Source organism: Acanthochromis polyacanthus, chromosome 14, assembly GCF_021347895.1.
Source record: "Acanthochromis polyacanthus isolate Apoly-LR-REF ecotype Palm Island chromosome 14, KAUST_Apoly_ChrSc, whole genome shotgun sequence".
In the NCBI taxonomy this organism is placed as follows: domain Eukaryota; kingdom Metazoa; phylum Chordata; class Actinopteri; family Pomacentridae; genus Acanthochromis; species Acanthochromis polyacanthus.
In genome coordinates, this window is record NC_067126.1 from 39,680,680 (window position 1) to 39,707,974 (window position 27,295).

The following is a 27,295-nucleotide window of genomic DNA, read 5'->3' on the forward strand; positions in this document are numbered from 1 at the left end:
ACCAAGTGAACTACGTTTCTGCAAAATGAGTTACTTTGATAATAGTGGTTCCCATGCTGGTAATGGTACAAACTGTGTTACTGCTGGCTTGTTTAAGTTCGACCTCACAGAGCGACTAGCGTGGCTGTAAAGGCTTAGTTTGGTTGAAATATCTGTAGTAAGGAGTGCAGCTGCAATAAATTCCTGCATGCTGCTTTTATTTTTTATATGTATGGCTCCACATGCCAAGTAGGGCTGGAACGAATATCCCGAATATCCGAATATTTGTTCGCTACGGCGGTATCCGGATATTAATTTTGGTATCCGAATATTCCCACCCCCACCGGTCGGACGTTACCGGGCGGAAAGAATATGCGGCGTTACTGTCTTCCCTGCGCCTTCGGCACATATCGGCTCATATCGGTTCATCCCGTCATGTGATCACATAAACATATACACACATGTCTATGTGATCACCCCCTCCTCCCCCCAGACGAAAGTATTCAGAGCTCGTCTCTTCCCTTCGCCTTCGGCCCACATCGGCTCATCCCGCCGTGTTCGGCTCATCTCGGCTCCTCCATTCCTGTTTCTTACCACCACCTGAATGGCCGGGTTGCTGCCGACTCTGACGTCACGCTTCACTTCGTTAAATAAACACAAGACAAGATGCTGAAGACCGGTGTTTGGGAATTCTTCAGTTTAACTGAAGACAAAACGAAGGCAAAGTTTGGACCTGGGAGACCAGACAAACAGATCCGAATATTCGGGCCGTCTCCGCCACAAGCCCCCCTCCCCCCATCGGACGTTACGGGGCAGAAGGAATATTCGGATATTTGTCTTTAATTGGGCCCGAATATTCGGAGGCCAGAAACCATTATTCGGGCAGCCCTAATGCCAAGTGAAAGTACACAACAGTTTCAGCTCGGATATCAGCGTGTCTGGCTGATATCTCCACATGGATGAAGGAACAGCACCTTCAGCTGAATCTGTCTAAGACTGAACTCATGGTCTTTCCAGCTTGTCCATCTGTTCAGCCTCAGATCAGTGTCCAACTTCACTCGAGCCTACTTGTGCCAACAAACTCAGCCAGAAACCTGGGTGTCATGATTGATGACCAGCTGACCTTTAAGGTTCACGTGGCCTCAGTTTCTCGATCTTGTCGTTATGCCCTCTACAACATCAGGAAGATCAGACCCTTCCTGACCCAACAGGCCACACAACTTCTGGTTCAGACTCTTGTGATGTCACGCATTGACTACTGCAACTCTCTTCTGGCAGGTCTCCCTGCATGTGCAGTCAAACCTCTGCAGATGATCCAGAATGCAGCAGCACGTCTGGTCTTCAACCAGCCCAAAAGAGCTCATGTCACTCCCCTGTTCATCTCTCTTCACTGGCTTCCAGTTGCAGTCAGAATCAAATTCAAAACTCTCCTCCTGGCTTACAAAACATTTAGAAGAACGGCCCCAGCCTACCTGGGTTCCCTGATCCAGGTCTACTCCCCTTCACGCCCACTTCGCTCTGCATGTGAGAGACGCCTGGTGCTTCCAGCCCAGCACGGCTCCAAAGCTCTAGCCAGACTCTTTTCCTCTGTTGTTCCCAAATGGTGGAACAATCTACCAAACTCTGTGCGTTCTGCTGAGTCGCTTTCTACTTTTAAGACAATTGAAGACTCAGTTGTTCAGAGAACACCTAGGCACTTAATCCGACTCCACCTTAGGGGTAGAATAAGTCAGGTGGTCCAAAACCCAGCACTTATTTAGCGCTGACAAAGATTTTTAAAAAGGGGGGGGGGGGTTGGCAATTCTTCTGCAACTTGATGGCAACACCTTTGACCAATCGGACTTGAAGCACTTTTGAACTTACTACAGGTTTTTCCTTATGTCTGAATTCTTGCTTGTGTTGTACGTCGCTTTGGACAAAAGCGTCTGCTAAATGAAATTGTAGAATTGTAGAATTGAAAGGAAAATATGGAACTTTAAATTTCCTCTGCCTGTTGTTTACAGTCTGGCAGTGTTTTCGTGCATGAAACGTTCAGCTGGAACAAACAGGAAGCGGTGTTATTTTTGTTCTATCCATGTAGGTAAAACTGAGGTCAGATGACAATTTGCCAGACAAAAGAAGATGTTGTATTCAAAAGCTACGTCAGAGATTTGATTATTACCACCACCAGGAGGTTATGTAATCACTGGAGTTTGTTTCTCTGTCTGTCTGTGTGTCTGTTTGTCTGTTAACAGCATAACTCAAAGAGTCATGGACGGATTTTCACCAACATTTTACAGGATGTCCGGAAGAGCAAAAGTAACAATCGATTAGATTTTGGAGGTGTTCCGGATCACCGTCTGGATCCAGGATTTTTTTGAAGGACTCTGTACCATTGAGAGATGGCCGCCTGGTGGCCGCCAGGCCGTCCATGACTTTTTGAGTTATGCTGTTAACAGACAGACACACACAGACAGACAGACAGACCGATGGCCTGGCGGAGGTATGCGCTCTCCGAGTGCTTTTCTAGTTTTCTCTGTAATTGACATGTGGCATCTCTGCATTCATGCATCCAGTGGGTTTTTGATGAAGCAAACAAAAACAAACAAACAAACAAACAAGTAAAGGGGTTTATATCAAGAATATCAGCGCGCATACAAATCACACCATATCACTCCTATGTTTCCAGTGTATACAGTGCATGGTTTATAACAATAGTGCTCAGCTCAGGCTGGAATCATTTCACATTCACTTCACTTAATTTCAGACGTGCTATAATTAATAGGCTACCTCAAGGGACAAATCTGCTTAATGTCCAGTTGAAACATTGCCCAAGACCTGCCCAGCATGCGTCCAGTCCTCCTTCCCTGCCTTCAGCTGGACCACAGTTTCCCTCCCCCCACCCTGGTCACTCTGGACCGAGGCCTCCGTCTCAGCTGCTAAGGCCAGGGGATAAAGATGCAGCTGTCTGGGCACTGCAGGGCTATCGTGATGCTAAAGCCCGGTGCTTACCTCTGCTGCAAATACAGCCATGTGGAAAGGTCAATCCAGGCAGACCCCATCATCATCAGTGGACCGTTAATCATTAAAACCGCAGCAACCAATTGGACTGGAATTTCTCCAGGTCATCCAAGATCCAATATGATCCTCTGGAAGAACTTCACTGCACAGCCTGTCAAGATGGCCGAAATGGACCCCAGCAACTGACTTTAAGGAACGTGCAGCGTCATAGCGAAAGTCTCCAAAGAGTAGTTAGGACTGATGAAGACTGATGGAATCACTTTGGGCTCCCACTGTGGGAGTAGGGTAGCAACTGTACCGCCGAGCTCCATTTAGATGACTTGATTTCATGTTAGATGAGAACTCTGATTTGGTCCTCACATTAGTCTGGTAAACATGAGGCTGCAGTCAGAAGCTAATTAGCTTAGCATGACAACAGGAAACATGGGGAAACAGCTCGCCTGTCTCTGACAACACGTTAATGACAGTCCAGAAAATCAAATCAAATCAACTTTATTTATATGGCACTCTATACAGTAGAGTAACACAAAGTGCCTCACAGAGGATAAAAACAAAAACAACACAATACAAAACACTGTGAAAAACCCGAAACCTTCCACCCCCCACAAATATGCACACAGATACACAATCACATATACATTCACACACATACGTAGACATACGAACAGACATACAGACCCACACACACAAACATGCTAACATACACACACCCACATACACCATCTGTCGGTCAGGAGGTATAAAGGAGACATGGCTGGGCTCCGAAATCCGAAGTGAGGAAGAAACCACCTTTGGGGGCCACACACACCGAGAGGAGTCCTGGACCATGACTGCAGGGGCGCCGACACAAGGACCACCCCAGCCCAGGCAGACAGGAGGCTCCACACGAAGGTGTGAAGCTCTCCAGCCACCCGGGCCAGGGCCATCCACGGGCCAGCACCCCCATCAGTGGACCAGAATCAACTCCAGGTGTGGTAGGCCCCCAGGAGGAAACACTGGAGAATCGAGGGACTAAAACAGTAAAACAAATAAATAAATAAAAATAATAAAATAATAATTTAAAAAAAAAATGCTGCTTCGTGATGTGACGATCCATCCATCCATCCTCTATCCACCGCTTCATCCTCACTAGGGTCATGGGGGGTGCTGGAGTCTATCCCAGCTGACTCTGGTGAAGGCAGGGGACACCCTGGACAGGTCACCAGTCTGTCACAGGGCTACATATACAGACACACAATCACACTCACATTCACACCTACGGACAATTTAGAGTAACCAATTAACCTCAGCATGTTTTTGGACTGTGGGAGGAAGCCGGAGTACCCGGAGAAAACCCACGCATGCACAGGGAGAACATGCAAACTCCATGCAGAAAGATCCCAGGCCCACCCCGGGATTCGAACTGGGGATCATCTTGCTGCAAGGAGAAAGTGCTAACCACTAGGCCGCTGAGCAGCCCTGATGTGACGATAATATCAAAAAAGTTTAGTTAGGTTTCGGCAAAACAAAAGATAAAAATTAATAGTTTGAGTTAAAATAAGAACTTTGTGAAGCTTAGAGAACATTCAAGGATTCAAGGTTCTTCATTGTCACGCCAGCAGACATATTCACAAAAGTTGACATGAAATTAGTGCCTGGGTCTCGTTTTGGAAGTCAGTAAATAAAGAAAATTACAAGCAATATAAACAATATCCATAGGTATTTACCAGAAGTGAACAGATAAATAGGCTGGTGTTAAAGAGATGGAACAAATGTGGTTAAAATGCTGACTTACATTATGAGTTTAAGAGCTTCTCTCGTGTTAAAGTCCAGCGTTTTGTCAACCCCTCCATCCACCCCGACCTCCTCCATCTTCAGACTTTGTGGCTCCAGACTAACATCACTTTCTCTTAGGCAATATTCTTAATTACTACAGTCATATGAGGGTATTTACTGATTGCATTTGCTGCGTAGTTGTTTTTCACAGAGCAGCCTTGGTTTTGCAGTGGGCTGTGCTGGTCTTGACTTTGGCAGACTTTGTAAAGTTATTCCTTGATATTTCCCAGAAATACGACTGCGGCATCAGCCTTTTCATCTATCTGTTATAAGAAAAGTAAGAAAAACTTTCAATAAAATCCCCTCTGAATTCTACAGTACCTCATCAGTCATCTTGAAATGATGTTATCTTCTGTTAAAATACCAAATATGTATGCAGCCATTGTAAGATTAATGACTTTATTGGTCTTGGATAAATCCAATTATCTGACAGTCTTGTGACAGTCTTGTCTGGTGGTTGTGTAGTCTCCTGACATGGCGTTGATGACGATGATTAAAAGCCTCCTGTACTCATTTTCACTCTTTCTTCACTTGGAGCCGTCGCAGTGATGTGGGTCTATATATGACACATCAAATCCTCAGTCATTTAGCCTGGTGTTGTGTTCCCAGACGGCTAAATCCCTGCAGAGATTGGTGGGATGGTTCAACATCAGCAGCGACCTGACGCTTTATTTAGATGCTGAAGTTTCTCTTTTGTTCTCTTTGCCCAGACAATCTTTTCACATTTGTGTAAAACTCGCTGCGGACAGGTAGACCTAGCAGCGGTACGCACGAAAACACAACCAGTGATGGATTACAAAATAAAAGCACAAAGCTGCATGACTTTAACTTTTATGGGGCTTTCGACTTGTGAAGATTTGAAAATTAGAGCAGCAAGAATCCTTTAAAAACAGCGATAATATTGGTTTGGCCCTCACTGGTGAGGTGAGGTGACTTAGTGAGAGTGCCATTGTATTCCTACAGTACTAATATTTTTATGGCCATTTGTTTTATAACCTGGCTGGGAGCACATGGACTCTTTGGGATTTGTTCCTGTCCTCTTAAAGGTTAATTACCATCTCCTCCCACTGATGACGCCTCAACATTAAGACAAGCCCTTCTAAATTAGCTTCAGAGAAAAGTCCAAGTCTTAACAAGCTGGTTATTTCTCTGGTGTTCCCGCTCGCTACGACGGTACGAGACGGCTGCAGCCTCACTTATTGGACAACAGCTGGGCACCACTGTCTCTGGCTGCGTTTATCGCACTAATTCTGTCTTTTGCAAGCACAGACAGCTGATATGAATGGTGGCAGTTACCTCCAAGCCCCACTTCCCTAGAATATAGATCCACAAGATCTGTGGGTGGGAAGGAAGGCTGAAGCTGGAGGCGCAGTGGCAGCTGAGGGCCAAATGTGCCCAACAGTCCCAGCTTTGTAATGCTGATACTTATTTGGCTGTTCTGACTGCAACGGGCTTTGAATAGTTTTGCTCAGTTCAAAGATTTGCAGTCCATGACGACAATCACGTGTATTTTTCTAAGCTACGCGATTGCATCATTGTTCGGACACAACTGTTCGTCACGCCACGATAATCATATGAGGACATGTTGACAAGTCAGTGGAAGGTGCAGCTGTAAATAAAATCAATGATGGCTGAGTTCCATTTGGCTACAAACAACGGATTTCTTGGGAGCGTATTGGTCCTGGCTGCTGCCTTACAGGGACACCTGAATGAAACGGAGTCATTGAAGGTGTTGTTAGAAACAACTGTGCTGCTTCTTTTAGGACGGTGGTTCTCAAACTGTGGGGTGGGCCACGCTGGGTGGCCATGAAGCTACTGCAGGGTGATAAACACCAACCTCCAGGGCTGAAAAATGAGGCTGCAGAAAGCAGAAGTGCAGTTCTTTGAATGGTCACTAGAGGCTGACTTTAAACTGAGACGATCCCGTAGACTTCCAGGTTCAAATGCACAGCTTCACATTCAGAAAAAGTGCAAAAAATAATGTTTTGGTCTCTATTGCTAAATTCTCTTTTCTGTAGGGAGGTCACATTTTTATATGACTCACCTGTTTACACTTTATTTAGGTTTAAAGTTCTATATAATTAGGGCCACTGAGGGTGACAGGTGGACGCCATCTTCAGACAAACCATGGCTCAGAATTATTCGTATGGCTCGCCTCAACAGCAGCTTTTTGGATCATTTTGGGATTCGTAGAGAGTCACAGGTTTTGCATAAGATACTTTTTCTTTTCTTTTCAGTACGTACTACAGCAGGTCTTCAGTTGTTTGCAGCGTGCATTCAGCTGGGATGTGCTGCTCCATCACAAAGCTGCACCTTAACCCTCCTGTCGTCCTGCGGATCAAACCTGACCCGTTTTAAAGTTCAAAAATGAGGAAAAAATGTATATATTCACAGTGAAACTTCTGATGTCCACATTTTTAACATTTTTGGGAAATCATTTTTTGGTGGAAAAAAAGGAAATGTTATAAATGTTTCTTTAAGAAGATTCACAGAAAAATCAGCCAAAATCCAGCGAATTTCGGCGTTATTTTTAGAATTTTTTGTAAGATTTTTTCTCATTTTTTTCAAAACATTTGCAGGAGTTTCTATGCCAAATTTGGGGTATTTTTTTGAATTAAACTTTTGAGGGAAACTTTTAAGGGATTATTGGAATTTTCTTCTTGAAGGTTTTGCAAATTTTCAGAGTTTGCATGTTCTCCCTGTGCAACATGCGTTTCTCCAGCTTCCTCCCACAGTCCAAAAACATGCTGCGGTTAACTGATGATTGTGAATCGGCTGCAGGTGAATGTGCTTGTCTGTCTCTGCATGTAGCCCCATGACTGTTACCTGTCCAGGTGTCCCAAGTCAGCTGACATGGACCCTAATGAGCAGTAAGCAGTGTATAGATAATGGATAGATGATGAAACAATAGTTTTCTGATGCTGTCGTGCTGACTTTCCATATTTGTAAATGTAATGGGACTTTCCAAATTCAAGTCGACTTCTTGTTTATCAGTCGCTTTCTATAAAACTCTTAGTAGTTGCTAAAAATTAGGAGCTGGGATGTGAACAGTTTTCTCGGCTGCTGGAAAGAGTTTGCTCAGCTCTAAGTCAAAATGCTGGCTGTGAAAGCGACCGGGAGGTAAAGCTAGCGGTCAGAACACGGCAAAAACAAAAAACAAAACAAAAATGAAGATGGCTGCTGCGGCTGCCTCTACCAATGCTTTCAGTTCAGCAGAATGTTCATTACTAAACTGGACGTGCACAGACACCGTTTGTCAGTCAGTGAACTCCTGTCTACTACATGCTGGTTTGTGAGCCTGGATTCTTATTAGTTAACAGTAGAGCTTTTATATAGAACAAGGAATGCAAAGACTGATTCCCTCAGTGACATTGATAATTCAATATACTCCGTTTAACTTCAGGGTTTGCTGTTGAACACGTTGTTGTTCGTGCATGTTCAGATCTGTGCTGCAGTCTTTCTCCACTTTTTACTTGTATAACTCTTGGTCCATCATTGATATATTTTCTGCTGTTGTTAGATTTTCATGTGTTTCTTTGCAGAGAAGACATTTGGCAGCGTTTAGAGCCTCTTAGAGAACCAGGGTTGTAGTGTGTATCTGCTGCATGTATGTGGTAAATTTAGTTTGTTTCTCCTAATGTGCAGGTTTTTCTGCCTCTCTGTAATTCCCTCCAACACTATAATGTGATATTTTGTAATGACATGAGCCAATCAACTATAATGCATCATTTATCACATTTAAAATAGTACACTTTTTCTTATTTGGCTGATCTAAATGGGATGCTGTTGTATGAATGTGCTCAGTGGTGCATAAAGAAAGCAAAGGACAGACTCACATTCTTTTAGTTTACTTGTTTATAATAATGCATCTGAAATCTCACCACCTTTAGGAAAGTAATCACTTGAAGTGTTTTGTTGATGCTGTCTGCTTTACCATGTGAACACCGGGGTTTTTTCTCTTCAGTGCAGAGAGATCAGCAGGGTTCAAAGACACCGCAGCATCAGTGGAATCATGTGAAGGTTTTACGTTTGGGAAACTACAACAATAAGCTTTTCAGATTCTGAACGGATCGGGGAAAGTTTTCTTTAAACTAATTATGGCCGCTATGCAGCGCCACACAGCTATTCCTTTGTGCAGCTGGAAACTATCGACATGCTAGAACTTTATAAAGAACCGTAGCAGCAAACAACCATATCTAATGTACTCTAATAAATAAACCCAATATATACTGTGTAATGATGCAATTTATCTGCATTTTTTCCCATGAAGAGCGTACATCTAGCACTCAGAAACGTAAGAGAAAAAAGCACAATTTATTATTAATGAATAAAGAGTGAAATTTTCTGCATAACTAAATAAAGACAAGCTTATTCAGGTCTGTACACAGCGCCCTGACTTTAATGAAATCTACATTTTACTTTAAAAAAGTCAAGCTTTACAGGTGCAGTAAAACATTTTACTGTTGTTTATGTGAGGAAAAAATAGAATAAAGCATCATTACAGTTTTTCTGAATGTAAAAACTCAAATGTGAACAATTAGAAAACAAGAAAAGCACACAGAGAGCTGTACTCCTCCAAGGCTGATCATTCATCAGTTTGTGTATTCAGAAATCACTGCAACATAGGATTTGAACATTTAATACAGATCTACCCACAAACTAAAGAAATAAATAAAGAATTACCTGGCGGTGAGCGCAGGCCTACGTTATGTACAGATACCGAAATATGTAGCAGGCGGTGGGAATTGATGCAGGCAGGTGTCAGAAAAAAATCCAAAAATTTCTGAAAGTGTGCAAAACCTTCAGGAAGAAAATTCCAATAATTCCTTAAGTTTCCCTTAAAAGTTTTATCTAAAAAAATCCCCCTAATTTGGCAAGAAAATTCTTGGAAATATTTTCAAAAAATGCATAAAAATCTTCCAAAAACCCTAAAAATATCTAAAGTGACTACATATATATCAGTAAAACTTCTAACATTTTCTTTAAGAACATTCAAATAAAAATCAACCAAAATCCAGCAAAAATCACTGGATTTTGGTTTATTTATTTTATTTATTTATTTATTTCATAGGGACAGTACATATTAATGAACACAAGTGTAAATATGCCAGATTATAGCCAAAGGCTAATTTCCATCTGTTGTCCCTGCCAGGTTGATGTAATGTGTCTCATAAAACATGAAATAAAAAGTTCTCAAATACAAGAGGACAAAGGAGGACAGAGGAATCACAAATCACAATAACAATAGAGAGAAACAATATGTAGGACAGACACAGTGAGACAAGACACAAGGACAATTTACATCCACAATACTCCATAAAGATCAACCAAAGGATCCCCGCAAAGTCACCCAAACAAAGCAAAATATCACAGTAAATGGACTTTTTTAAGTGTTTTGGTGCATTGCACACTTGCTCTAAGGTGCATTTAGTGGTTTACATACTAATAAATATAAATTATTTCAATTGGTTGATTTTTATTTGAATGTTCTTAAGAAAGCTCTGAGAAGCCTCCTCACATCTTTCCAGACACTGTTTCAGTCTCATCCTGTGTAACAGAACATGAAAAATTGAATTCAAAACATTTTACTGTGAAACTTTGTGCTGTATTTCTGTTTTATCGTGTGACTTCCAGCAACACTTGGCTGCACTTGTCTTGAATTAGGTGAGAGGCTTTAAAGGGTGACGACTGCAGCAATCATCCATCCATCCTCTATCCATCGCTTTATCCTCACTAGGGTCATGGGGGGTGCTGGAGTCTATCCCAGCTGACTCGGGTGAAGGCAGGGGACGCCCTGGACAGGTCACCAGTCTGTCACAGGGCTACATATACAGACACACAATCACACTCACATTCACACCTACGGACAATTTAGAGTAACCAATTAACCTCAGCATGTTTTTGGACTGTGGGAGGAAGCCGGAGTACCCGGAGAAAACCCACGCATGCACAGGGAGAACATGCAAACTCCATGCAGAAAGATCCCAGGCCGGGATTTGAACCAGGGATCTTCTTGCTGCAAGGCCAAAGTGTTAAACACTAGTCCACTGTGCAGCCCCTGCAGCAATCATTTATTTTCTATTTATATTTTGAATTAACTGGCATTACTTTGATTTAACATTAACTTGATTTAATTTCGACATGACAAAGTCTGTCTTTCTCAATTCTAAATATAGTCCAAAAAACCAAATTATTTCTTGACATGATTTGATTTTGAAAAGCAGCGTGAAAGGAAAACTTTAAAGGGGGGCTGAATGGTCTTTGTGCACTGTGACTGTGTTAAATAAACCGACTCTGGAGCGCATGTTAATGCTCACAAATAAATGAGCAGCTAAACAAATGGTATCTGTGAGGATTAGAGATGCTGACTTCCATCGTACACATCATCTACATTTCAGAAGATTCTCGTTTCACTGAGCCTGGAGGCTGAAGAATAGCAAACATAACACGGGAGCCGCTGGCTCATGGCATACATCATCACCTCCAGCCAGGTGGACTTAAAGACGGCCGTCTTTCTGCCAAAATAAACATTCAGCTTCATCAGAGCTGTAAGTATAGCTGCGGCCTCCCCTCAGTGGGACCATGTGATGTGGCTGAATATGAGGGGCGTGGATCTGAAATGGAAGACATCCTGGTTCTGGAATCAAGTGTTGACAAAGAGTTTTCCTTGGGCTTAAAGCAGAGGAGTCAAACTCATAGTTCAGGTTCCACATTCAGCCCAGTTTGATCTCCAGAGGACCGGACCAGTAAAACCACAGTAGAATAACCCATAAAGAACCACAACTCCTAATGCTTCCTTTGTTTTAGTGCAACAAAGTACAATCTGAAAAGCTCACATTTAAGGAATAATCTTTTTACAAAACATTATTCACAAACTGAAATTTGTTAATAAAAATACATTCAGCCTCAGTTTATCATTTCCACATCGCAACAAACACAAGAGAAAATATTACAAAAATTAGACACAAAATGACAACTGTGAGACAAAAAATGAAACAAACAAAACGAAAAAGATACTAAAAGTTACAGAGCAACAAAAAATGGACAAATGAGACAAAAAATAAAAAAGTGAGAAAACTACAAAAAATGTGAGACAAACGAAAAAAGTCAGACAAAAAAAGATGAAAAACAACAAAAACAAGACAAAATATTACAAAGAGACACGAAATGACAAAACGTATGACAAAAAATTTGACAAACGACACAAAACAGAAGCGAGAAAAAATTACTAAAAATGGACAAATGAGAAAAAAAATGATAAAAGCGATAAACAAAATGAGAAAAAATAGACAAACAACACAAGCAAGACAAAAACAATACAAAACGATGCACAAAACAATGAATAAAACAAAAAACAAATGATAAAAGTCAGACAGGAAAAGACAAAAAACAACAATAAATATTACAAACATGAGACAAAATGACAAAGAACAATCTAGTATTTTACTTTCTGATCCAAACAACTTGTCATGGTCTAGAAATGATTTTAAATTTATAGTTTTACTAATTTACAATCTGCAGTTAATGTCTTCTCTGTACTTTTTACACTTTGAGGACCGCTTTTGGCCCACGGGCCTCATGTTGGACACCCCTGGCTTTAAATAAGAAGATATTCTAAAAATTTTTGCACTTTCACAGCAGCTTTGAATCCCCTCCTCCTCCGCTCATCTAGAAAGCTCTTATTCAATAATGCATTTTATGTTAAATGAAATTCATCCAGGAAATAGAATAATGCCAATACTGATGGTGTAAACAGGCAAACGCAGATCAAATCAGCATGTGCTTGTCGTTATTCAGCTGTTTGTCCTCTAATTAAATCGTTTGTTTGGGTAGAAAGGGTCGTGCATTTTGCAGGAGGGTGGAGCAGACGGCTGTGGGTGAAAACTTTTACCAGCTGGATGATTACTTTCACATCCTGTCACCAGCTAACAGCCGCTAATAGGACTGCGGATTATCCTCTCTGCCGGGGAGGCTCTGCCCCCTTGTGACAGCAGACTGAGAGTTTAAAGAGTGAAATGAACCGCTTTGACCCTCAAAGCTCATTTTTAGTTTCGAAATGTCACATGAATATTGAAAAATCTCACAGGTGGGCGTGAAATCCCTTCTCTTTCCACTGTAGGAGTAAAACTGGACACATGGAGGCGCTGTGGAACAAGGAATGTGCACGAACTGCACTGATTTATAGATGATGCACCTGAACACATTAATGTGAGGCGAGAGCTGTGTGTGGAATTTAAATTTTACGAGAAGAAGCAAAGTTAGGTGACAGATTTTGTGTAATTTCTCTGGTTTGTAGTTTGTCCTGTTCCATTCTTCATGTGATAACATCAAAAACACGTCCCAAACCCATAAGATTCCACTTTTACATCATTAATTAATTCAATTTGAAAACAAAACCATCGTGAAACAAACTGGGTTAGAACTAAAAAGTAACTGAGGAGAATGGTCAAACTGTCCTGAATCACGTCCTCTAGTTCCCATGAAGCTTTTAAAATGTGATAAAATTGGATTTAAGACAATATTTTATTTGGGATGATGCACAAGTGTGAAATCAGCTGAAAAAAACAAACAAATAAAAATAGGAATTTACAGGCACATTAGGATAACATTTCGGTTTTAGGCCTGGCTTTGGTAATCAGATCAACATTAACGACTGCTGATCTGATTCAGAAAATACAAGTTGTTGTCCAGCCAGTTACTCACTCACCTCTGTAGATCATGCTGTTAAATTATTCACCGTGTTACAAAGTCGATCTGCTCACACTAAACTGTTCTCGACATACGAACACATTTTAACTGCTGGTTCGCATTTATGTTACTGTTCTCCATGATACTGAACTGAATTTACTAGAAACCTAATATTAGCAGGACTGTGGTGTTTAGAATCACTGATGTCCATTAAAGCAGCTTCTTACCTCATAACAAGGGAGGCGTCTTCACTCAAAAATCCGACTCTGACACTTACGTATATTTCAAATAATAAGATTTGTTTATGATATTTTCTGCTAAAATTGTACAAATGAACAACCTTCTATATGACTCTCATGAAAACGTGAAAAGAAACTAATTGTATTTGTATATTCTTATCATAGAGTCAATAGAAAATTGCGTGACTTTTTGTGTCATTGTCACATTTTAGCTGTTTTCAGGCCTAAAACCAACATGGCCGCCTATAACCAAACACCACATGACACGTTACGGAAAGAATCCTCTAAATATTATATGGACAACTGATTTCTAAAGATCTGGTAGTAAACTTGTTGACTACTTTATATGAAATAAGTCAGAAAGTCTTGGAGTCTTCCAGTCTTTTCTTCAGGAGGAAATGACATCATGTGGAGCAGGTCATGTGATCTGGAATTAACACACTTCCTGGAGAGGAGTTTTTGGAACGGGGAACTTAGTGGGAAGGGATTTAATTTGTTATTTTCCATATAAAATTTTATATATTTCCAAAAAGAAATATCTGTCCTGATTATCTCACCTTAATAAAAGAACACAATCCAAGCTATTTGTGAATCAGCTCATATTATTATTGTTTAGCTCATTAGAAGGTGGTTGGTGTTAAATTCAGACGTTATTTAGTTGATATTTTAGTGATTTCCAGTCTTTTTTTTTTAATTATTAATAAGTGATTGTTTCCATAATAAATCATTATGGAATTTGTAAAGACATGATCATAATGAACATAAAAACATTTTTTGAGTTTTAATAAAATTGTATGCAGATGTATCCATGGACCCTCAGTTATAGATTAACCCAATAAACAACCAGAGAGGATATGTTTTATTTATTTATTTATTTATTTGCTAAAATGTTCCATTAAAAAGCTCTTCCTCCCACCAGCGAATTGATTTAATTTCTATTTAAAGGTCAGCAGAACCACTATGATCCAAGAAAACGACCGGAATGACAAATGTCCAGAGGCTGAATTTATGAATGAAAAGACGCTTTTTGCTCAGAGAGAAGTTCACGAGACTCCTCAAAATTATCACAGATTTTATAGAAATCACTTTCAATACATAAAAAATGAAAGTAAAACACGTTTCCTGGTTTCAGCGCCAAGGGGCGACATAGTTCCCGGTAATTTGTCCCCTTTTTCCTCTGGCGTTGTCCTGCGCTGGTCCCGGTGTTGGTGACGTCACTAACGGGACCGGCGAGCAAGCTCACGGAAATAACATCACCGTACCGGAAGTTTGAGAACGCTCCGTAAAAGTTCAAGTTCCTCTTCGATAACTGGTCACTGAAACGAAATGCCAAGAGGAAGAGAAGATGCAAAGACTATTGAGTGTTTACAACAATGAATAAATAAATAGCAATAAGCGAATATAAAATAATGATATGAAACAAAATAATAGAATAAATACATCAATAAATTCATCTGTCTAAACCTTTACTACCAGATTATAACAACACAAACTTTTCTGTTTCTGTTTAATTTAAGAACCATTTAAACAATTCCATTACAAATGTACGTTACTAGTAGATTGTGACATTTGTTTTTTGAATTAAGAGTGTCATTGTGTGTAGAATATAAAACACACAACTATTCACAGAAAGACCTCCAGCAAAAATATTAGCAATATGTACAATATCAAAATTTACAATACAAAAACTATGCACTGTGTAAAAATGTAAAAAAAACTGTCATGTAGAAAATGTAGTGTGCAAAATGACTTGCATATGTCCATTTTTTCCCCCAAACAAAACTTTTAAGGGAAACCTTTAAGGAATTATTGGAATTTTCTTCCTGAAGGTTTTGCAAATTTTCAGAAATTTGGGGATTTTTTTGTAGAATTTTTGGATTTTTTTCAGACAAGGAAACAATATTTTTTGGTGCCTGTAAATGAAGACAACAGGAGGGTTAATATTTGAACCTTCATTAATGAAATCAGTCATTTCAGCCACAGTGTAGAAGCTGCACTCACTATGTGAGTTAACCAGGTCCTTTTTAATTTTTCAGCAGGTAAGAACAGCTGGATTGGTTCTAGGTACAGGAATTTTATTGTGTAACATGCCGACAGCAGCTATCCGCCGCCCAAAACGCTGCTTTATTTTGAAGGATGCTAACGGAAATGTGTGTTTCACCGTGAGCGGCTTGACGGCAGTGATTGAGGTGGAGGCAGTCAGCCTGCGACGGAAAACAAGCGAGGCTAGGTCGACCAGAACACGCTCGGTCCATGTTTTAGGGACAGAAAACAGCGTGGGACCGGAGGATATGTGGATGTAGGCCGTGTTTCGGTCGCTTTCAGCCGGACTCAGTCACTCACAGTTTCGGGTTGTCGTTTGGAGCGTGTCGCTGTTTTGCCCTGATTCTCGCTGGAGTGAACACTAAGGTAAGCTGCAAATGAACTGCGTTAAGTTGAAGCGGCCACTTTCCCCACTCCATCGCTCCTTCTACGTCCTTTTTAAAGCTTTGTGCTCGTCAGCATTGCATTAGCAGACAGCGGTAAAAGTTGGAGAGTGAAAAACGGCAGCTTTCTGGTGCCACTTTCCACCTTTGACGCGTCTCTTTGTCCACTCAGCTGAGCTTTAACAGACGCTGTGCTCGGTTTGTGGGCGCCACACTCAAACATCACACTGCTTTTTGCCAATTTTTTTCACCCTTACAACCAAAATAAACCTTTCCAATTCACCCACTTTGGTATTTTTGTGCATTTTCAGCACGCAGCCACTTCTAAAAGGCCTTTAGTCATCTGTTTTCTCAGACATCTGTCCTGTTTGAGCTATTTTCCCCATTTTTTCCTTTATTTTCTCATCCCAGAGCACCTTTTCTGGTGTTTTTTCCTCCTTAGTGAGCTTTGCCAGTGCCACAGCTCCTGTTTTAAAGAGCAAATGCTCCACACAATGAGCCACATTTGCCAAAAAACGCACCACAGATTGGCGACTGGTGCCACATGCCGAGCTTGTCAGTGGGTCTAGTGGCTTTCCGTGGGAACTGCAGCGTGGATCCTCATCAAGCTCAGCAGATAATGGCAGGCATTGTCTTTCCTGGCTTGTTTTGTGTTTTTGCACGCTGCATCTTCACTGTATCTGAGAGATGAGGTAGAAATCCCCCCACAGTGTGCAGATTGTGGTTTATTGAATTCCCAGCAGCAGTTTTTTTTTAAGTTTTATTTTGGTAAATACAGGTAGGCTTTAAAGGCACACCTTGTTCTGCAGACACACCCTCCTGTGCTCAGGGCTCCATGTTGACTCGGACAAGGTTCAGTCAGAAATGACAGGTATGTGGAAGGCCGTAACACACCGCTGGGCCGTGTTACACAAACTTCCTTTTCGGTTACGTCATTTTTTGGATGTTTTGAAAACCAGACTGAAACAAGAAACGGTGCGAATTTCTACGATATACTTTATTTAACCCTCCTGTTGTTCTGATTTATCGGCACCAAAAAATATTGTTTCCTTGTCTGAAAAAAATCCAAAAATTCAGCAAAAAAAATTCTGAAAATTTGCAAAACCTTCAGGAAGAAAATTCCAATAGTTCCTTCAAAGTTTTGTTGAAATAAAACCCCCAAATTTGGCAAGAAAATTCTTGTAAATATTTTGAAAAAAAGTAAAAATCTTCTAAAAAAAATCCTAAAAATATCTAAAGTAATTCCATATATATCAGTAAAACTTCTAATATTTTCTTTAAGAACATTCACAAAATGTGGATTTTGGTAGATTTTTTTAATGGTCTTAAACATGTTTAACATTTCTTTTTTCCACAAAAAATGTTGAAAATGTGACATCAGAAGTTTCACTGTGAAAATATATTTTTTCCCACATTTTCAAACTTTAAAACGGATCATTTTGACCTGCAGGATGACACGAGGGTTAAATATGAAATATTGCATATTATTGCCCAAATTTTTCTCAATTGGGCTTTTTTTCTGACAGAAATTGTGATTTGCTTTGAGATGAGGCCTGCAGAGTCACTCACTTCTTTTAAATCGATTCTTAAAACCCACTTTAATAGACTTGCTTTTATGTAAATGGTTGTATTTATATAGAGCTTTTATCCAAAGCGCTTTACATGACACATCACATTCACCCATCGATGGGGGAAGCTGCCATGCAAGGCGCTAACCACGACCCATCAGGAGCAATTAGGGGTTAGATGTCTTGCTCAGGGACACCTCGACATGAGTACGATGGATGAGGATCGAACCAGAAACCTTCCAGTTATAAGACGGCCACTCTACCCACTGACCTATGCCGCCCCTCATGTGAAGCTTTATTTAGTTGTCATGTTTTATTCTCTATTATGTCCTGTTTACTGTTAGACGTCCTTTCTCGTTTTACTTTAATTTTAGCTGCCTGTTTCTTCGGTATGATGTTGTCTCTCTAATTCTTTTAATGTCGATCTTGTTCTTTAAGTTTCAAACTGCCCACTTCCCTTGTTTGATTTGGAGGCTAATCTAGCTAATTCTTCATTTCATTTGTTGTCATTTTTGTTGCAGTTTATTTTTAATTGGCTGCTCTGACTTATCTCCTGTGTCTTGCTTGATTGTCTGTGTTTGCATGTTTTAACTGTCAGAGTATTATTATTATTGTTATTATTATTTTATATCACAGTTTTCACCGTGTGATAGATTTAAAACATGTGATGGCGCAATAACACATGACTGTCCCCCGTGGAGGATGGCATGAGCTTATCCAGCCGTGGAAATTTACACTCCAGGTCAGCTGCATAGCATATATAATATATATTATATTTATAGTAGTCTGCAGGGATGTGATTTTTCCGCGAATTCGTGGAATTCCGCTTTTTTTCAGGGATGGGGATTTCCGCGGATTTCATTTATTTGCACGCGGATTTCACAAGTTTGAACACTTTATTGTCGCTGATACTCCCGCGCGATGGTAACGACGTTAACGATGGCTTGTTAACGACGATTGTAAACGGCCCAGCGATTGGAAGTCGCTGGGCCGCCCCCCCGTCAACAACTTTCCCCTAAAATCAGAACTGGCTGATCCCATCCCTGAGTCTGACTCACTGGATGTAGACTGAGGGTATAACAGTGACGTTTCTTCCAGCCTTCTAGAATCCCTTCAGTGCAGAAAACGACGATTTTATCCTCCCAGCTAGTGACCTGTTAAACTGAAAACGTTTTACTGAGGATTTGTCGTCCAGTGAAGCAGCCGTGCTTTTTCTGGTGAATTCAGCATTTCAGTGACAGTTCAGAAAGTGTTAATATTTCCCCCAAGCACTTCTCCTGACATCATATCTAATTGACACCACTTCCCTTCTTTTGCTCAGCTCTGCCCGCTATGATTGGTTCAACCCAGGAGGCTCAAACTCACGTTAGTTCAGGGTCTAGTTTGATCTGCAGTGGACCGGATCAGTAAAACCAGTGAAACCACAGCAAAATAACCTATAAATAAATAACCACAACTCCACATTTTTCCTTTGCTTTAGTGCAAAAAGTTCACATTTAAGGAATTATCATATATGAGACGTCATGAACAACCTGAAGTTTCTTTAGAAAAATAAATTCAGTTTCATCCACATTCAGCCTCAGTTTATCATTTCTTCATTACAACTTCCAGATCAGAGTGTCGACAAAGGAACAACATTTAATCACGTCTGGAACTGAACCACAGAGGATTTACTTTATGATCAAAACGACAAAAAATGAAGCAAACAAAAAAGTTACAAAGCGACAAAAAAGAACAAATGATACAAAAAATGATAAAAGCGAGAAACAAAACGACAAAATAATACAAACAGCACAAGGAAGACAAAAAAACACAAACGATGCCCAAAACAATGAATAAAAAGAAACACAAAATGAAAGAAATAAGACAATAAACAAACGAGACAAAGAAATAGAAAACAGCAAAAAACGAAAAAAGAATAAATGAGACAAAAATGAGACAAACTGACACAAGTGAAACCAAAAAATGAAACAAGCAAGACAAAAATGGTACAAAAAGGTGACAAAGCGACAAAAAAACACAAGCAAGACAAAAAAACACAAAACAGTGAATAAAATGAAACAAAACGACAAAAGTAGGCCAAAAAACAAACAAGCAAGACAAAAAGGAAGCACAAAACAACAAAAATTTGAGACAACCGACAAAAATCAGACAAAAAAAGCTGAAAAACAACAAAACAAGACAAAACATTACAAAAATGAGACACAAAGCAACAATGAACAATCTAATATTTTACTTTCTGATCCAAACAACTTGTCATGGTCTAGAAATGATTTTAAATTTATACTTTTACTAATTTACAATCTGCAGTTAATGTCTTCTCTGTAATTTTTCCACTTTGAGGACCGGATTGGACCCTCTGGAGGACCACTTTTGGACCACGGGCCTCATGTTTAGCACCTCTGGTTTAAAGAAAATAACACAGCTTTATTTCCCGTAACAGCAGCTTAATAACGAGGTGCAGCCAGACCGTTCTGTGAGATTATTTCCAGCCTAAATTGCAGCTTTTGTGATTTGCTAATTGCAGCGTTTCCAGTCTGAACTCAAACAGTTAAGCTCCGGTTTAAAGCCCGGATCAGACGTTCTGCAAAGTGTACGAGGTGTGGCCGATAGGAAACAAGTCTGGGCTCGTGTCGGACCAACCGCAGTTTGCATGCCTGAACTACACGGTGAACGTTGATCGATGGGCGAGAATAAAGAGCCGGTGAAAGTTTCAATCTGAAGCTGATCCAGTTAGCCTCATTGGTGAATAGCTTTACTTCTGCATCCTAAACTGCAGCCTTTGCTCATTGCATTGATTCAGACTGAAATTGAAATGGTTGTTTAGCCCTTCTGAGAGCTGAAGCTGCTTTTAAAATGTCATATTCTAAATAAGATCTACTGCAGCAGCGAGCTGATAAAAGAAAACAGATCAATTATGAGAGTGATTGCTTGAAAAAAGGATTGACATCCCACCGTGAATATTTGCTGTTTTCCTTCCTCTTTTTTTCATCAGTATAAACATGTAAGCTCTGGATCTGGACTTAATTTTACCGATAGTGTAAATATTTTGATGTGTTTGTGTTTTTACAGGAAGTCTGGAGTAGGGGTTTGTCTAGAAGTCTGTCTTGTGTAATTTGAGTTGTAAAACATCTACTTTTAGAGAATTTTATGAATTATTTACTGTGACTTAATCTAATTGGGCAGCTCTTCTTGAACGGTGCAGAAATGCTTCAAAATGTGTTTTTTAGTGTCAGAGGGTTCACATTTATCTGCTTCTAGAATAGAGTTAATCAGAAAACACTTCAGTTTGATGAGGAACACCTGTACTGTTGGATAATTCATTAAACATCCGCTGCTTCCACGCTTTTTATGGGCAGCAGTGACTGTTTTTACTCTTTAGCATCTTTCTAATTATTTAGAATATTTAATCCTCCTGTTGTCTTCATTTACGGGCACCAAAAAAAAGTTTCCTTGTCTGAAAAAAAATCCAAAAATTCAGCAAAAAAATTCCCCAAATTTCAGAAAATTTGCAAAACCTTCAAGAAGAAAATTCCAATCATTCCTTAAAAGTTTTATTTAAAAAATCCTCCAAATTTGGCGAGAAAATTCTTATAAATATTTTTCAAAAAATGAGCAAAAATCTTCCATAAAAATATCTAAAGTGATTCCATATATATCAGTAAAACTTGCAATGTTTTCTTGAAGAACATTTACATAAAAATCAACCAAAGTCCAGCGAATTTCATTGGATTTTTTTCAGACAAGGAAACAATATTTCTTGGTGCCGTAAATGAGGACAACAGGAACGTTAAAGAAGAGTCGGATCCGACAAAGCAGATCAGAGTGAAGTACTGCTTTCCTCCAGCCTAGCCGCGCTAGACGACCCACGGCAACGAATTTAATTCTCTGCCAGGGTGGGTCTAGTTACCCTCCATAAGGCTCGAGGCTGGATTCTCCTAAAACTGGCCGGACCAATCACCATGAAGTGTAGAGTCAGAAGGCGGGCGTAACTAAGTGACGACAGAGGCGCGACGATTCTAACAGAAACAACCGGAAACAAACAGTTATCTTTGGACTCGGCTTTGGCCACAGCCCTTAAAGATTTGAAGCTAAAATTCAACTTGAAAGATAAACAAAGGACGGCACTGAAGTGTTTCATTGAGAAGAAAGACGTATTTGGACTTATGCCGACGGGATATGGCAAATCCTTAATATACCAGTTGGCTCCGCTGGTTGGGAAGCTAATGGGACTTAGCCACAATCCGCCGGCGCTCTAGGAACTCCGTCAGCCTATTCGTTGCGTTGATTGGTTGTATACCTACCCAACTGCTGCAGAGTGATTTGAAAGACAACCTTTTAGCCCGCCTCCCTCCCTGTCCAGCGTTCCTAGACCCTTGTGTCTTCAGAGATGGGTCTAGCGCGGCTACGCTCGCTTTCCTCCTCATTGTGCCAGAATTTAGTGTTTTTCTTTCCATAATTATAGAAGTTTCCACCCTAAGTGTGCACACACGGCACAGATCGACCAAAAAAATCCCTCCAATGCAGGAAATTAGATGCTGAGAAAATGCTCCTATCAGTGTAACTTCATTTGCCTCTTTAAGCGGTGTGAGTGATCCTAACAGCCTCTGGGTAATGATTAACTGCATATCCAGGCTGATAAAAAGAACAAACACAGGCGTTAATGTCTGACTTCTATTGTTCTCACTTCATTCTAAGACCTTTGCTGACTTTCCCAGGACATTCTGGAAGCCTCCCCGTTGCAGGTTGGTGTTGCTTTAAGGTAGACGGCGTTAAGTTAAGCTTCCAACTTGTGACGTTTCTTCAACATTCGTGGGGTTGTCCTGAGTGTGCACATATCGCCCTACTTCTCCTTTTGTTCTGATTTTCGTCTCTGGCTTCTCTATTCACACATTTAGCGGCTGATCCGTATCCTCACTGATGAGATAAAATCTGAATCCTCTTTCTTCTGTAGATTTGATTGAACACGACTAATTACGCTGCTCGTCTTTATCTCTTACGCCTAATGGACCTGAATGTCCTCACGCACCACGAGTGAGTCGACTAAATGTTTCTCTCCTCTCCTGTTCAGAGCTGGTGGGAAAACAGCTTCATTCTTAGAAGAAATGCTTTCTGTTATTAATGCATTGTTTTATGTAATGTTTTCCTAAAATATGAATGGGTTTATGATGTAGGCAGCAACAGACATGAGCTGCACATGATGGTATAAAACATTTATAGATTTGACCGTCTCTGATAATGTAACGATAAAAAATTTATACTCTAATAATGTAATTGGTAGTTAAATAATTTAAGGTGATATATCTGTCTTTATTTGAATATTCATGCTCTGAGAAAATGGTTTTACACTTGATTGCGTGATCCCTTTACATTTTATGACCTATTTTCCACGTCTGGGAGAGTTGCGTTTATTTCTGTTCTTCATCGCGTTGGTTTTACTTTTTGTAATCCATCCCCTGAGATCCTCGGTGGCCTCGGCTGCGTGTTTTTTCCATTTCTGTCTGGACTTCCCAAACAAAACAACAGAACTATATTTGCAGCGGCCTTTCAGGAAGCAGCAGGGGAAAACATTCAGGGAATAGAGATCATTTTTAACCCTCCTGTCGTCCTGCGAGTCAAAATTGACCCGTTTTAAAGTTTGAAAATGTGGGGGAAAAATATGTTCACAGTGAAACTTCTGATGTCCACATTTTCAACGTTTCTGAGAAATCTTTGAATGTTTTTTTTAGTGGAAAAAAGAAAATATCTTTATTTAGATATTTTTTAGGATTTTTTTGGGGGGAAGATTTTGTCATTTTTTAGAAGAACTTTTTTTGGGAATTTTTTTTTTAAATTAAACTTTTAAGGAATTATTGGAATATACTTCTAATTTAAAGTTTAAAAATGTGGAAATAAAAATGACTTGATATTTTTAGGATTTTGTTGGAAGGTTTTTACTCATTTTTTTTTGCAAATATTTAGAATTTTCTTGCCAGATTTGGGGAATTTTTTAAAAAAAAAGTCAAACCTTTAAGGGAAACTTAAGGAATTATTGGAATTTTTTTCCTGAAGTTTTTGCAAATTTTAAGAAATTTGGGGAATTTTTTCAGACAGGAAACAGTATTTTTTTGCTGCCTGTAAATGAGGACAACAGGAGGGTTAAAATTGCTGTTCTGGCTTTAAGGAAACCACAGCGTTGGCCTTCCACTGGAGATGTTTGGTTCTCTGAGAGAGGAGAAGGAATTAATGAGTGGAGGCACAGATGGACAGTCAGGAGACACAAAGCGATGCTCACCAGCATCCTGTTGGTGGCAAGATAACGGCCACCTACTGCCGTTTAATCATGTGTAATCTGGGGGATGGGTGGCCGTTAAACTCAGAGGGCATACAGTTCTGACAATGGCCCCTCTTTGTGTGACCCCGTGACCCCGGAGAAGAAAAAGGATTTATGCTGCTATTAGGCAGAAGGCGGATGGGAAACGTTCTGCAGCATGTGTGGCCCTGTCAATGAAATATTATCCATCTTCGTTGTGTGTTTGTTTATGGAGTTTCTAAATAAATCGGTCGTCTGGTCATCGTTTCCTTCAGCGCATCACTGTTTGTCTGAATCGGTGGGATTTACTCAGCACGGCTTCACTCAGGGACGTTTCCGTTGGTTCTCCCCTTTTTTTTTTCAGAATTATTGGGAAAAATCTAAAATTTCATCCAGATTTTCTTGGTGACTCCACTTAGAATGACGTTTGTGGTCAGAGGCGTCCCTTTTTCTGTGGAATATGAACATTTATATGATAAATAGGCAGAAAATTTGTCAGACATTGGTGATTCCTGAATGTTAGACTTTGGTAGCCCTCGACTTTCTCTCATGGTGCACTTAGAGCAGAGGTGTCAAACATGAGGCCCACAGGCCCAAACCGGACCGCCAGAAGGTCCAGTCCGGCCTGTGGGTGACTTTGTAAAGTAATAAAATTATAGAGAAGGCATTAACTGCAAATATTAAATAATTTCTAGACCATGACAAGTTGTTTAATTCATAAAGACAGAATACTGTATCACTTGGTCTTGGCATTTTGTGTCTGTTTTTTGTAATATTTTGTCTTGTTTTTGTTTGTTTGTCTGGCTTTTGTCGTTTGTCTCATGTTTTTGTTGTTTGTTCCTCGTTTTTGTCGTTTTGTGCTTCCTTTTTGTCTCGCTTGTCATTTGTCCATTTTGTAACTTTTTTGTCTAACATTTTGCCTTTTTTTGTCTTGTCTCATGTTGTTTAATTGTTTTGTGATTTTTTTTATCTCATTTTTGTAGTACTTATTTCTCATTTTTTGTCATTTGTCATTTTGTTTCCTTTTTGTCCTGCTTGTGTTTTTATATTTGTCTTTTTGTGTTTGCTTTGTTCGTTGTTTTGTGTTTTTGTCCTTTTTTGTCCTTTTTGTCCGTTTTTTATGTCTCGCTTGTGGTGTTTGTCTATTTTTTGTCGTTTAGTTTCTCACTTTTGTAATTTTTCATCTCGTTTGTGTCATTTATGTAGTTTTTTTGTCTAATTTGTGTCCATTTTTTATTGTTAAAATTGAATTTATTTTTCATAAGAAATTTCAGGTTCTTTTTTAAAAGATAATTCCTTAAATCTGGATTTTTTTTTTTTTGCAACAAAACAAACAAAAGGTTTGGAGTTGTTATTATTTGTAGGTAATATTGCACAGGTCCGGCCCACTTGACATCACGTTGGGCCTAATGTGGCTCCTGAACTAAAATGAGTTTGACGCCCCTGACTTAGAGGTTCCATTTCTCCCTTAATGTTTTATCCAGCACTACTCAAGGTTTCTGCTTAAATACTTGCAGAACTCATCACGTTCCCATGAGCTTTAGCTGTTTGTGCTGCTGTAACTGTTGTAGCTAAATTAGGATGGTGGTCATGATGACTTTTATCTGCTCTGCATCAGCATGCAAGCATCGTCATTGAGAGCAGATTAACATGCTGATATGAGCTTTATTGCAGCCTTGCTAGTGTTCTGTTTTTTTCCAGACATGAGCGTGGATCTCTTTTGACTTCACACATTAGTTTCTGCATGACTTTATTTCTGCTTCTTATCAGTGGTTTTAAGTTTCACTTGTCTGTCCCAAGCTTCTCTTTTGGTCCTTTGGTTTCTCTCCTCCTTGTCCTTCATCTCGTCGTCTCCTCCCTCCCCTGCCACTGGGCTGGAGTTCCTAATTCATCCAACAACTGATCTAACAGTCTGCTGGCTTCAGCGTCCTTGTGTCATCACTGGGCACCGGGCCTAATCCTGCTCTGGGATGGGGAGGGAAAGAGTGAGGAAGGAAGCGAGGAAAGCTGGTTAGAGGACAGTGGTATGGTATCTCAGCCTCACACTTTCTCCTTCACAGAGCCACAGCTAAACATTGTGTGATGGATGCTATACGATGATGCTTAGTCCAGAGATACAGTCAGAGGTGATCAGTAGGGGGGGACAAAATATCCATACAGCGATTATATCTAGAGCTGAACCCAAATATCTGAATATTCAGTCGTGACGGTGGCATTCAAATATTTATTTTGAGATCTGAATATTCGGATTCCAACCCCCCGCCCCTTGGACGCTACGAACCGAATATTAGAATATCGGCAATAATCGGGGCCGAAAATCCGGAGCCCAGAAACTGCTCTTCAGGCCATCCTTAGATATATCGTCATCCTTCCTCGTGCGATATGAGCATCAATATGTTGGCACCAAATATCGATACTTTAATTGATATATTAAGGCACTCTAAACCCTCCCAGATTCCCCTGCCAGTGTCACTACTTAATGACTCCACATGGTGGCGTTAATCACATGAATGAGGGAGAGTTGAGCGGACATGAATTGGCCGAATGAATCGCACCATTGAGGGAATAAGGAGCTCGACAAAGACTATGCGATATGCAAGAGCTGCCTCGTAAACACACACAGGCAACACCACGATCATGCAAACCCACCTGTACGCCACCATCCTGAACTCCTCGCAGAGAAGCTGCCGGGTCGGCTAATGTTCAGTGTTGCCAACTTGGAGACTTTCTCGCTTAAATTCAGCGACTTTTTTTGTCAAAAGCGACTGGCGACAAATCTAGCGCCTTCTTCTGGTATTGGAGAGACTCTGACATGAAAGCTCGGATCATTCTGCAGTTACTGTCCTCAACGAGCAGCAGGTGGCGCTGTGAGGTCCTCCCCGTCCCAGAGCATCACAGTCAGTCGAGTAACCAGCAGCAGTCCTACTGTCTGATCAGTAGGGCTGGACCCGAATATCCGAATATTCGTTCGCTACAGTGGTATCCGAATATTTGGCGTTACCGTCTTCCCTCCGCCTTCGGCCCACATCGGCTCATCCCGTCGTGTGATCACACAAACATATACACACATGTCTATGTGATCACCCCGTCCTCCCCACAGATGAAAATATTCGGAGCTCGTCTCTTCCCCTGTCGGGTGTTACGGGGCGGAACGAATATTCGGATATTCGTCTTTAATAGGGCCCGAATATTCAGAGGCCAGAAACCTCTATTCGGGCCAGCCCTACTGACCTTATTTACAGGCATTTTGTGTTTTTCAGTCACAGATATTGTGATGTGTCGCTACGT

At 40.4% G+C, this 27,295-nt stretch overlaps 2 protein-coding genes across 3 annotated transcripts in view; both read left to right on the plus strand.

Annotated features, from left to right (window-relative positions):
- Nucleotides 1-27,295, plus strand: part of LOC110959998 (cytochrome c oxidase assembly factor 5) — a 523,208-nt gene that overhangs the window by 158,122 nt on the left and 337,791 nt on the right. The window lies entirely within an intron of this gene.
- Nucleotides 15,872-27,295, plus strand: part of nck2a (NCK adaptor protein 2a) — a 51,419-nt gene continuing 39,995 nt past the window's right edge. Inside the window, exon 1 of the mRNA XM_022210936.2 lies at nt 15,872-16,130. The gene's annotated coding sequence lies outside the window, so the exon portion shown is untranslated. The remainder of the gene's footprint in view (nt 16,131-27,295) is intronic.